At 41.3% G+C, this 13,962-nt stretch overlaps 1 protein-coding gene and 1 pseudogene across 2 annotated transcripts in view; both read right to left on the bottom strand.

Annotated features, from left to right (window-relative positions):
- tmprss2.4 (transmembrane serine protease 2 gene 4) overlaps window positions 1-13,962 on the bottom strand; it is a 102,171-nt gene that overhangs the window by 41,405 nt on the left and 46,804 nt on the right. The gene's annotated exons all lie outside the window — the stretch shown is intronic.
- LOC100494624 overlaps window positions 6,283-13,962 on the bottom strand; it is a 37,178-nt pseudogene continuing 29,498 nt past the window's right edge.

The raw sequence follows: 13,962 nt of genomic DNA, 5'->3' as shown, positions 1-13,962 counted from the left end.
TCACTTTAAGGAGTTCCCTGAAATGCTAGTTCAACAATTAAACATAAGCGATGGGTCATTATATAAATATACCTTATGAAAAAAGTGCTACAATTAAGCAAGGTAATGTTTCATTATACATAAACATTAAAGTGATAGTGCAGCGATTAAGCACAGATAATCCCACATTGTGCATAGATTTATCAGAACAATAATATATCAAAAACAAATGCAAAGTGAATAAAGCATACAGTCCAAATAGTAAATCCATAAGCGTTGATCCAATGTCCTTGGAAATTAATTAAAAACAGTTCCATAAAAGTAAAGAGGGGTCCAATTGAACCAAGTCCCCCTAAAGCATTCTTGGGGGCCACTGCACGTTTACACATGTCTAACCACGCCAATGATAGGAAACTGCCCATACAGGGCCTATCCAGGGTAATGTAATCCTTTATATTTTGAAATTGCCTATACAGTACACGTTAGAATGCAATATTTTAAATTTCAATTATATGGAAATGCCTGAATATAATGTTATTAGCTGCAGTATATACACGCTAACTCCTCACTATACTGCTGGCTTTGGGGGTAGAACTATTTGGGCAGCTGCTTGTTAGTCTCTTGCTGTTTATTTGCAGTTTTACAGCAGTTAATCTCAGGCTAGGGGAGGCTAAGCCTCCCCAAACCTCCTTGGCACATTAAAAAAAAAAAATCTCACTCCATTTTTGCGCTGTCCTGGAAATCTTCTGTTCCTGCAAGTCCGCTCTGCTGTGCTCTGATTGGATCTTTCTTCTTGTGGATTCTCCAATCAGAGCACAGCTTTTTTGACAGACAGTAACATTGATCAATCAAAGAACAGATGCAGACAGGGCTTGGGAGATATTACAAACTGAAGACTGAAGTGCAGAACTGAAGACTGAAAAGAAGAATCTGAAGACTGAAAAGAAGAATCTGCAGACTGTAAACTTTACCTGAGAACCAACTCTGAACTTTTGCTGCAGATTTCATCCCACTCCCACAGGCACTATACAGTTCTAAAGGCAGAATCACTAGCTGAAATTAAATTGTTTTTTTTTGCCTGACCTGACATCTATAATAATTTATAATCTATTACCTGTCCTAACAGATGGATGAAAACAACCGCAAAAATTCCTCTGCACTCACTCATTCTCAATATGTAGAAATAGGACATTAGGACATTTCTGTGCATTCAGTACTTAGAAATGCCTTCCCTCCCCACCCCAAAAAGAGGGATTGTTTGTCCGTACATTGCAATATACTTCAAGCTGGCCAACTACGTCACAGTCATCCCTTCTGGCCAGTCCTACCCTAACTGACCTATATAAGTAATTTAAGATTAGTACTGAGCAAAGGGACTAAGTTTTACCTGCAACATGCTTGCTTATAAGGTTAAAACTCCCATATGGTTGCCCTTTTATTGGCTCCAACAGATGGATGGTAAGTTAACTCTTTCCCCCTGAAAAAGCTCATTGTGCTTTTATATATGTAGCCATTCTGCTAACATGGCTATTAAATAACTGTACAAAGTAAATTCTGTGTATAATCAAATTGCTGGGAATTGTAATTCTATTAATCTTCAGCACTGAAACAGTTAATTGCTGAAGACTTTGCTGATATAAATAAGTGCAATTCTCAGTGTATGCTCCTCACTTCAGATACCTCGTGTCCCAGGTCAAATAAAATTCAATAAATAACTCCAAAGTGCCCTCTTCTGCTTTAGACTTAGCGATGAGGTCTTATGAGGAAAAGAAGAAGAAAAAAAAAAATATAGTGTAATACTGTTATTACTTCACAATGTGCACTCTCATGTGCTTTTTAACACCAGTGATGACTTTTACTTATATCACCCTTTTGTGCCCAGTTGTGATATCCCTTTCCGATTGCCAATCTACTTACAGACCCCCTTGGGTTTATATGGCATCCATTGATTCGCTTGTAGCTCCCGACTCTCTGCTTTCCCACCTCTTAGTTTCAGGCAGTGTTAGGAACCACTTCACATAGGTAAATTTCCAACTTTAGCAACTTTAGGTTAATTCCACGACCTTTCCGCTTCCCTTCCCCTTCTGTGCACTTACTGTGGGATAAATGCATACGCCATATGTGTAAAAACTTAAATACTTTAATATAGATAAAACTTCCCAATACACTCACAAACAGAGTATAGGATGTCAGGAGTCACTGGTATGGATCAGGTGGCTGCTCCTTTTTCTTTCCCTGTTCCCGACCTGCAGTGTCGTTTCTGGGTTCAGCAGTCCTGCCCTGTATAGTGCTCCTCCTCTGCGTCCTCTCTCACCGCTGACGCGTTTCGCCACTTCCGGCTTCCTCCTGAGCGATCTGTGTGAAGACTTTGCTGGGCTTGCAGGAAGAAGAAAGATTCTTGCCACCAATAGGAGAGCAGCTTTCAGACTGAGGAGTTTGTAGCCAGTGAGAGAAAGACTTACTTCAGGGAGAGGAGAACTTTCTTGAGCTGTGAGGGGAGGGCTGGAAGGAGAGAAATGCAGGGGTGTATCCCAGAGAGAAGCCATGCACAGAGCTGGGCTGTATGTGAGGTAAAACCCCTTTTCTCCAGAGTGACCAGTGACTGCTATCTGAAGAGGTGTTTTCCACTTGGTAACTGCTTCTTTGGCCTAATACCTGGAGAAACTGTAAGCAAACAACTTTATTACTGCAGTGTGAAGGAAGCTGAGGAAGCAGTGATCGGCTGATAGTGGACCCAGTTTATTGCTATGCTTTATCCCTCTGCTCATATTTGTTGTTGTTGTTTTTTGCACTTACTATTTTTTTTATTGTTGTTTTGTTCATTTCTAGTTAGTTACAGTGGAGCCAATGTTGTGTATAAGTGCCAGTGTTATAGTGCCAGGGCCTGAATATCTGCCATCCATACCCACTGTGTTTCACTGTATATAATGTGCTGGTTTTGTAAATACAGACTGCGTCTCACTGTATATAATGTGCTGGTTTTGTAAATACAGACTGCGTCTCACTGTATATAATGTGCTGGTTTTGTAAATACAGACTGCGTCTCACTGTATATAATGTGCTGGTTTTGTAAATACAGACTGCGTCTCACTGTATATAATGTGCTGGTTTTGTAAATACAGACTGTGTTTCACTGTATATAATGTGCTGGTTTTGTAAATACAGACTGTGTTTCACTGTATATAATGTGCTGGTTTTGTAAATACAGACTGCATCTCACTGTATATAAAATGCCTGGGGAGTCAGTACCCACTGCCTTTCTTGCTATAAAACTAACGTAAACACATCTAAAGGGTTGGTTCACTTTTACGTTAACTTTTAGTATGTTATAAAATGGCCTATTCCTAGCAACTTTGCAATTGGTCTTCCTAATTAATTTTTTTGAATAATTTGCCTTTCTCTCCTGCCTCTTTCCAGATTTCAAATGGGGGCCAAAAAATGATGCTCTGCGAGGCTACATTTTTATTATTATAATATTTTATTACTTATCCCTAACAACCAGATAGCTGCTAAATTACTAAATGGAGTTCTGCTGAACAAAAAGCTAAATAACTGAAAGACCATTAAAAATAAAAGAGGACCAATTGTAAATTGTCTCAGAATATCAGTCTACATTACATTACATTAAAAGTGAATTTAAAGGTGAACTACCCCTTTAAGCTAACTGATCACAAACACAAATGTTTGCAGATCCCCTAACAGAAGTGCACATATGGATACTTTTACATCCTAAGCATTTTAGGGTAAAAAAAAGCACCCCACCCGCACTTTTGTACAGAATCCTTGGAAGTCAGTGGGAACAGAAAGAGGTAGTTAGGAGGTTCATTTTTTACACCAGCAGCGAATCCACTCACATTAGCTTTAGGCCAGTCTATATATGGCCCATCTTTAGCCTCCCCAAACAAAAAAGTCACCCTCCGCCTATGCTCACTGTTATCACTCAGGCAGCATGGATGTCAGCCTGGGCCCAAAAATGTACTCTCATTATTCTATAGAAAACCAGGCTGTGACACTGAGCTGCAACTACTGCAACTCATTAGAGTACACAGAGAGCTGTAGTTGGAGGATACAGAGAGCTGTAGTTGGAGGATACAGAGAGCTGTAGTTGGAGGATACAGAGAGGGCAGTGGGGCTCGGTAATGGGGCAAAAGCCTGAATTCAGTAACTTTACTGGGCTTTGCTTTATTAACACTACATATTGCACGGTAGATCTATAGATATAGTTATTTAATTCAGCAGCCTGCTGTCAGAGCCTGACCTCTAATTTTACTGGGCCTTATCGAGTTGCGGATGTCATATATATATATATATATATTATATTATTAACCCATGCAGAACCTGCCAGATAGCCATCTAGTTATTTGGACAACATTCCAGCTGCCCTGTTATCTCCTGTAGAGGCTACCACTGTCATTCAGGCTGTATAATATATATAGTCTGAATACAGTAACTTTCCCAGGCTTTGGTTTAATAAGTCTGTACATTGCATGGTATTTATATAGATATAGTTACTCGATTTATCAGCCTGTAGTAGGATTCTTACCTCTAATTTATTTCAGCTCATGCTCAGAGGACAAACCTATCTGGGGCATCAGGCAATGTGGAGCCAGCCATTTGGGGCAGGAAGCTGGGGGTCTTTGGTTTCTTTGAAAGGCAATGGTGGACCTAAGAACGGCAGGGGGTGCAGGTAGGAGAAAATATGGATTATAGAAAGGGATCCATATCTCCTTTGCTTTAGGGTTCACAATCCTCATAAATTATATATTGGTTATGAGGAGGCCAGATGCTTCCCAATGATATAGGGACTGCCTATACCCACCAGTTAGGGGGGATAGCTTCTGGGGGACTGGGCCATGAGACCCCCCTCATGTTTGGTATCATTCTGATCGCCCACATATGGGTTAACACAAGCCCCTTTTTTCAGAATAATATTGGGTACTGGCAAGTACCAATATTATATGATAAGAAACTGGCATGAGTGCAGCTCTCTACCGGGGGGGGTCATGTGACAAGTTCCTGGACACTCCCTCCTCATGCATACGATAATGAGGGAGGGGACCAGCAGGGACATAAAAATGGCCACAGACCCAGGTATTCTTTAGCTCATTCTTGGGTCCCAATCTCTGTTGGGGGGTGGGCTCAGAATTTCCATACTTTTGCCTCAGGAGGACACAAAGGATAACTCCGTAATGTACATAGGGTTTCTCTGTGTTTTATTCCCTTTTATTTTAGTTACTGTTTGTATGTATATGTCTCTTTGTGTAAAATCTTTTTAAATGCACTGTTTACCCTTGTATTATGAAATATAAAATTTGAAAGGTTATGTCCTTTTCCTCTAAAGACTCACATACCTGGGCCTAGAATGTTATAACCTCATATCTGTAACTGTGGAGGGGAAGTTCCGTGTTAATGCTAATTAACTAATTGACTTCTAGCAGGAGAGTGTGTTTGACTGTAATTAACCGCAATTGAAAATTCAGAGTCCTACCGTAGGTTCCAGTATTCAAAGGAAGTACTCATCAACAGGTAACAGGCCCCGTGCTGGCTGTACAACTTTCAAATTCAATCCAAATAACCTGGAGAGTACACATGCTCATCAGTGCAACAGTGTAATTTATTGAGATATCATTGCACTTACATGTTTCGGCTAACAGCCTTCCTCAGGTGTATCCTTAGGAAGGCTGTTAGCCGAAACATGTAAGTGCGATGATATCTCAATAAATTACACTGTTGCACTGATGAGCATGTGTACTCTCCAGGTTATTTGGATTGAATTTGACTGTAATTAACCCTTTGGTGCTGTAGAATTAGTGGAAACTAACCCTAACTCCAGTAAGAAAGCTTGTGTGATATATTTGTGTATTAGGTTTCTATCGCCTGTTAATGATAGTTGGTGGCAGCGAATATTTATTTGGGGTGGTGGTGTGTTTGGGGGGCCTGATGTTAGTCTAACCTGTGTGAGAGGTGACTGAGTGTAACCCCTTCTTGCCCCCTCCCGGTGTCACGTGCGTCTGAGAGTGGCATGTTCCTGACAGGCCCCAATGCTCTTTGAACCAAATACAGATCCGTTAATTTTGAAAACTAAAGCCAGAACTTTGACTGATCCAGGCCCCCTGCCTGAGCCCTGTTTGCCAGCTACATCCTCAAGACTGAGAATTCTCATTTTAGAGGGCACCCAGACACACCAAGTATATGTTCCCATGTTAGACTGTTTAGCTAAATATTACCCATTCCCAAGAACCAGACACAGACACAAGCTTTACAAAAAATAAACTGTACTTTTGAGAATATTAAAATTTCTGGAAGCCTTTTTTATTAGAATCAGTCAGTCCGTATGCAGCCCACATTGTCCAAAACCCTCCTATACCAGGGCTTGAGTAAGGGAAGAGGGAGCCTTGCAATGTCTATGGAGCATTTCACTTATCAAGGTCATGATATACAGTATCTAGTAGATAATATCTGGGTGCAGCCATGGGGATTGGCTGAACCTTCATTTTGCCTGGGAGTCGTACACTGTCCATACCCAAGGCTCTTGTACTTCAACAAACTTCATTCTAGTTGAACCAACAATGGATGGTTATTCTGTGCCAACACTGGGAATATTAATCCATTGCAATAAATCATCTCTCATTTTATAGATTCTGCATTTAAATCATCAAAATAAAAGAGGATAATTCATCAGCTGTAAGTCTGCAAAAGACAGAAATAATTGTTATTATTAGGCAAATGGTATATTAAACACTAAGTGCATTGGATTTACATTATAGATGTATGGGATCTCCTACAGGCAGACCAGCATTTCTGTTTCCCATAGTGCACTATGTAGGCCCAACATTTCTCTTTGTCTCATGTGGTTTTCTAAGCAATTAAAAGACAGTAATGCTCATTTTTCAAGTGAGTGAAAACTGTACTAACTGGATACAAATTCCCACTGCATTTTCCCAGAATACCAATGACACTACGTAGTATCCTCTGCAACTTGGCCGATGTGGGTATAAGCACAAATTACCACTTCTGGCACACCAACGCATACACCCTCATGCATCCATTTGTCTAGGAGAACCCCATCAGGTCCAGGAAGGAGGTCTTGCATGGTTCTATAGTTTCCATTTGGGTAGTTCAAGGACTATTCAGGCTAATGGGTGCCTTAGAACTAGCCGTCAGTTGGTAGGAACATGTGTGGGGTCTAGTATCTAGCACCAATGTGACATCAGATATGCAACAATGCATCCATTTTAGATCTTTGCAGATGCACTTACATTCCTAAATGAGTTCATAGTCTTGTATTTTATGGTGAGGAAGATTCATCAAAAGTCTAGAATATCTAAAGCCAAGCCAAATCTGGGGGTACAGTAAGTTCCATACACATTAGCACCCTGGCACAGCAGGGCACAGTCTGGCTACAGATAAAGACACAGCAGATCTAGTCTGGATTTCCCAGGAGTAATAATAACAGTGATCAGTGTTCCTTACCCTCATCTGTAAATATATCCAATCCAAGAACGTTGCCATATTCCCATATACACCAGGTTTATTGGCTTGGGCACAGCCATCTCCCCAGCTGGTGTCCCCAACAAGCCACCAAGTGGAGTTTGTTTGGGTCACTAAAGGTCCCCCACTGTCACCCTATAAAATAAAAACAGATAATGTTAAAACCAGTTAAAAGCTGAAGGGTGGCACAGTACTGCTGTCTTACAGCCCTGGGTGCTGAGTTCTGTTGCAGTCAGCGCTCAGTCTGTAAGGTTAACTTTCCCTTGCTGAAACTGACCATAGTGTGTGGCTTTGTTTCCTGTATGTATCTGTGCCCTTACCACTGGTAGAAATGGAAAGATCTAAACCTAAAGATGTTTCTCTTCAGTTCTGCAGTGACACTGCCTGGTAAAGCGGAGTCATATCTGGTGTATGGGGATAACATGTTCCTTACTCAGTAGATATACAGAAACTTGCTGACAGTGTGCTACCTACCATTGGCAGGGTTGCTTTTAGGTACCAGTGGGCCCAGGGCAAAGATCTCATTGGTGGGCCCCTACAACTGCTCCAATAAATTTCTAATAGGACTTCAATCTAGGGTTGCTACCTCTCCTGCGCAGAAACTCCGGGCAGGGTGATGTCACAGGGACAGCCACTGACATCACGGGGATGACAGGGTGTGATGTCACTGGGCAGTGATGTCACATGGGGGATATGATGCAGCGATTGGCCAATTGCTCCCAGGGGCGCTTCTGCCATTAGGCGAGTTGAGAAACTCACCCCAGGCGGCAGAAGCGCCCCAGTTACCAGGGGCGGCAAAAAGCCGCTCCTGGTAACTTTAAGAGCCGAATTTCCAGTTTTTAAACCGGAAATTCGGCTCTTCTAGTGCAGAGAGCGCAATTGCGCTCTCTGCACTAGCGATCTCACCACCCCCGGACCCGCTCCTGCGCTCAGAAGGTAAGCGCTGGGGAGTGGGGGGGGGCGGCATCCAGGAGCCGCCTCAGGCAGCGATATGTCCAGAATCGGCCCTGATTGCTCCGTGAAACTTGAAAAATCCTGCCTAGTTTTCCAAATTGGTTAAACCGGGCGGCCAGTTTTGACCTGCCCAGCCCTACCCAAAACCGGGCTGTCCGGGTCAAAACTGGACAAGTGGGGCCCTACTTCAAGCAGAGGAACCTGAATACAATAAGGAAGGAAATGTTAAAAAAAAGTCTGTGCTAAACAACTTTGTATGTGGCAAACAATAGATGTTGCATCCCCCCCCCCCCCCCCGCCGCCACTGTTCAAACTTTGTTTTTTCTGTTTTCACATATATGGCTTATTATTAAATAATTTTCATAAGCACCGCATCCCTGTTTGCTTTAAACCCAGCAACTGGTTCCCCTGAAAGGCCCAATCCCAAAGCATAAGCAGAGTAACACGGTGTGTATGCAGAGCAGTGAGTGGGACTTATATGTGGGGGAAACCAAACAGTTACACCAGTGTAGGGCACAGCACAGCCAGCTCTTCAGCTCAGGAATCAGCAGCGTACCTACGTCTAAACGAAAGAGGGCACATGTCTTCTGGACTACAGCTCCCAGCATGCCTCAACCTTCATTATATGTTACATTATTCTGGGATTTGTAGTCCAGCAACAACTGAGTAAAGTTTAGTTGAGCAGCGCAGTGCAGCATTGCGGCTCCCCCATGAACCATCCACCCACACTCATAGGAGCAGCACTGCAACAACAGCACAGGACCAACTGCATAAATGCACTTACAGACAAATAGCAATGTGTTTAAACTATGACCACCCCCTCATGGTTTCATGAATCTGAAAAAAATGGCATCCTCCTGCTTCACCCAAGGGCTTACCTGGCATGTATCTACTCCCCCACTAAGATAGCCAGCACATATCATAGAAGCTGTAATTTGCCCATTGTACGCATTAGTTAGATTGCACACATTTGAGTCAATCAGTGGAACTGCAGCATACTGCAGATATGGAGAAGCGAAACCTGCAAAACAGGTAAAAAAGAAATCAGCAGTTACAATGAATTAGTCCATGGGAAGTGAGAATAAAGAGACTTACCTGTATTATTATTATGCATTGGAGCGATACTGACACATTCCTATGAAAATCCATGGGAACGTGTGAGTATTAGTAATGAGCTGTGGCGGTAAAATGTTTGGGGTGAGAAGTCCCCCAAAGCTGCCCCCAGCCCAGTGATACTTATTGAGCCCCAACACTCCAACATGACTTAAGGGCACCTATCAGAAGAAAATTGTTTACCCCACCGGAAGTATGGTTAATAGAGCCCACACTCAGTATGGCGGAAACAATCCCATTTTGTGCAAACAATGCTCCTAATGGGCACTATGCCCCCAGCAACAGCAACAGGAGGGGCTCCCAGTGGGGGCGGCCATATTGTGGCACTAACATGCAAATGATACTTAGTGCCCCAGTTTGCTCATTATGTGCATGTGAGACCCCCAGCTCTACGGGGCCAACAGCTACATTAATATGCAAAATAATCCTCCAATGAGAATCCCAGCTGATGTGAGTAAATCCGGCTCCCTGTTCTCTGTTCCTGCAATTGGAGTTGGGAGCAATAAGCACAGTTTCCCAGCACTGAACAAGTCTGTCCCTTTATCCCCATGTCTGATTCCTGTGCCATATAATGACGGGAAAATGCCATCATTATCTCTATATGTAAGGTACCAGCAAGGGGCCTGACACAGTGCTGGGAATCAGCATTCTCATTGGTCACTTCTCTTGCATCTGTAATTGAGATTTTGATCAGTAGAATTCTCATTGTTAAATTGTTTTCCATATGTAATTAAAGGGAAACCTATCAGGTGACCAGCTGGGATTCTCATTGGAGGATTATATTGCATATTAATGTAGCTGTTGGCCCCGTAGAGCTGGGGGTCTCACATGCACATAATGAGCAAATTGGGGCACTAAGTACCATTTGTATGTTAGTGTCACAACATGGCCGCCCCACTGGGAGCCCCCTCCTGTTGCTGGGGGCACAGTGCCCGTTAGGAGCATTTTTTAAACAAAATGCTATTGTTTCCCATAACCACAGTGAGGGCTCTTTTCAGCTGTGCCTCCAATGGGGTAAACAATTTTACATTGATAGGTTTTTTTTTTGCAGGGATTTTTTTCCATAGTGTTGCAGTGTTATAGTTGGGTTTATCTATCTATCGATCTATCATCTATCTATCTATCTATCTATCTATCTATCTATCTATCATCTATCTATGTATCTATCATCTATCTATCTATCTATCTATATATCTATCTATCATCTATCTATCTATCATCTATCTATCTATCTATCTATGTATCTATCGATCTATCTATCTATCTATCATCTATCTATGTATCTATCATCTATCTATCTATCTATATATCTATCTATCATCTATCTATCTATCATCTATCTATCTATCTATGTATCTATCGATCTATCTATCATCTATCTATCTATCTATGTATCTATCGATCTATCTATCTATCATCTATCTATCTATCTATCTATCTATTTATCTATCTATCTATCATCTATCTATGTATCTATGTATCTATCGATCTATCTATCTATCTATCATCTATCTATGTATCTATCTATCATCTATCTATCTATATATCTATCTATCTATCAATCATCTATCTATCTATGTATCTATCTATCTATCTATCTATCTATCATCTATCTATGTATCTATCTATCATCTATCTATCTATATATCTATCTATCTATCAATCATCTATCTATCTATGTATCTATCTATCTATCTATCTATCATCTATGTATCTATCTATCTATCTATCTATCTATCATCTATCTATCATCTATCTATCTATCTATCATCTATCTATCTATCTATCTATCTATCATCTATCTATCATCTATCTATCTATCTATCATCTATCTATCTATCTATCTATCTATCTATGTATCTATCTATCTATCTATCTATCTATCTATCATCTATCTATCATCTATCTATCATCTATCTATCTATCTATCTATCTATCTATCTATCTATCTATCATCTATCTATCTATCATCTATCTATCATCTATCTATCTATCTATCTATCTATCATCTATCTATCTATCTATCTATCTATCTATGTATCTATCTATCATCTATCTATCTATCATCTATCTATCTATCATCTATCTATCTATCTATCTATCTATCTATCATCTATCTATCTATCTATCTATCATCTATCTATCTATCATTTATCTATCTATCTATCTATCTATCTATCTATCTATCTATCATCTTTCTATCATCTATCTATCTATCTAGTCCATTTTTAAACATGGTAATGATAATCAGGGCTTTTTATTACCTCCTTCATAGGTCGATCCCCAACCAGATATCCAACTTGCGGTTCCAGCCTCCCAGAACATTCCAGAGTTAGGTAAGCACACCGGCTGAATGCTATCTGAAAAAACAATAACATAACAGATAAATAATAAAATTATTTTAATTTTTTCTATTATAAAATATCAGCATTTCCTATGCAGAGCCACAGTAGGTGCCACAGGTACAATGCAGCAATACAGGCCTTTGTGGCACAGAGCTGCCCCCCCCCCGAGCCACCCAATGCACCTTTTACCTTCCCAGAGATGGCATCTATCCCCATGTCACTCTGGAGATAATGATCCACTGCAATTATTTTTGAGACTTTAGGTTTCTTTTTTACTGAGACCCTGGGCACTGCAAGAGAGCTAATCTGCATGTTAGTGCCACAATATGGCCGCCCCCACTGGGATCTCCTTCCTGTTGCTGGGGGCACAGTGCCCATTAGGAGTATTTTATGCATAAAATGATATTGTTTCCCCCATACAGAGTGTGGGCTCTATTAATCCCAGTGGGGTAAGCAATTTCCCCCAATGATATCCCCCCAATAGGAGCAATTGTTTGCCCATCTCCTCTGGGAAACCGCTGTTGTTAAGGGGTTTATGTCAATACCATATTGGATGTAGGAATCCCCTCTCACTCACATTATGTTGCTCTGAACTGAGCTGCAAACATTTAATTCTCTGATTGGCTACAGATTCTTGGTTCTTGCCCCAACACTACAAGGCAGAAGAATACTTACAGCCAAATGTTAACTCATTGCTTAGTTTCATTAGAGCGATATCATTATCATTAGTGGAAGAATTATAACCAGGGTGCGCAATTATTCTTTCCACGGAATATCCACTGGGATCATAGTAACTTGGCAGGGTCAGTGTCCCAGCGAAGACCTTCCATCCAGGAGCACTTGAGTAAGGCCTATCAGGAAACAGTGTGATAGTCGGAATTAAGTTTCAAAATATATCATCAATATAAATACAAATTTTCATGTACATTTTAAAATAAGATAAATATGAAGCTTGATATCCACTAGCAGGGTAGCATTCATGTAACACTGAGTAAATGGGTCTGAAAGCCTCCTTTAGTGACCTACAATAAATACCACCAGGCCTTTGTGTAAGTGCAGGAATTGATTTTAGCTCTTTGCTACTGAGCATGCTCAGTTTTTTCTCAACTCAAGTAACCAAACACACCCTGTAGTCTAGCAGCCAATGAAGAGATGGCACAGCTGGTTTCCATAGAAGCTCATCTCTAGCTGGGTGCTCTAGCAGGGCTGGAACTAGGGGTAGGTAGAAGAGGCAGCTGCCTAGGGCGCAACGATTGGGGGGCCTCTCCTGCCTACCCCTAGTCCCCTTCCTCTGTCATCATTGCCCCCACCGCTTGTCATTAGCAGTGGAGGCAATGACCGTTCAGATGACAGTTCGGGGGGGGGAAAGTGGCCGCCCGGATTGCCTAGGGCACCCGGTCAGCTTGGCCCGCCCCTGTCTGCTAGAGAAACATGTTTTTCTCTCCTAACTAGTGATGAGCAAACTTTTTTGACAGGCATGGATTCGCAGTGAATTTCTGCATTTTGCCATTGGCGATTGTTTTGTGAAAATTCGCCGAGAAATTTTTTTTTGTGCGTCAAAAAAAATCGTGGTTGCATAAAAATAGGCATGGTAACGGCAAAAAAAGACACGTTAGACAAAAATTTAAACGTTTCACGGATATTTCACACATTTTTCCAGAAAACAAAATGGGACAGATTCACCCATCACTTCTCCTAACCTCCTCTCCTGGGCTCAGTTTACCTGTCATCAAAGTTCTGCCTGTGTAAGCCTGCATTCTTCACTGCAGGAACTTTATAGCACACGTGCTGTTTGCAGATGTAAATGTCATTGAAGATGTGTGAGAAAAATCCAGAAGCACACCAATAGTTTGAACTGCACCAAAAATGTGATTCCTTTTGGCCATATACATACGAAAAAACAAAGGGCAGTGTTTCAGGTCCCTCCGGGCTTGATAAAGGGCCCAGAAAGGTTTGAAATGTTGCCCTTTGTTTTTTCATCAAATAAATGACGTTTTAGATGCAATTCAAACTATTGGTGTGCTTCTGGATTTTTCCACATTGATGTATTGACCCCATGCAAAGAAGAAGGTCTTCTGGT

The sequence above is a fragment of the Xenopus tropicalis genome, chromosome 2, assembly GCF_000004195.4.
Source record: "Xenopus tropicalis strain Nigerian chromosome 2, UCB_Xtro_10.0, whole genome shotgun sequence".
Lineage (NCBI taxonomy): Eukaryota > Metazoa > Chordata > Amphibia > Anura > Pipidae > Xenopus > Xenopus tropicalis.
This window is presented reverse-complemented; position numbering and strand designations above follow the sequence as displayed.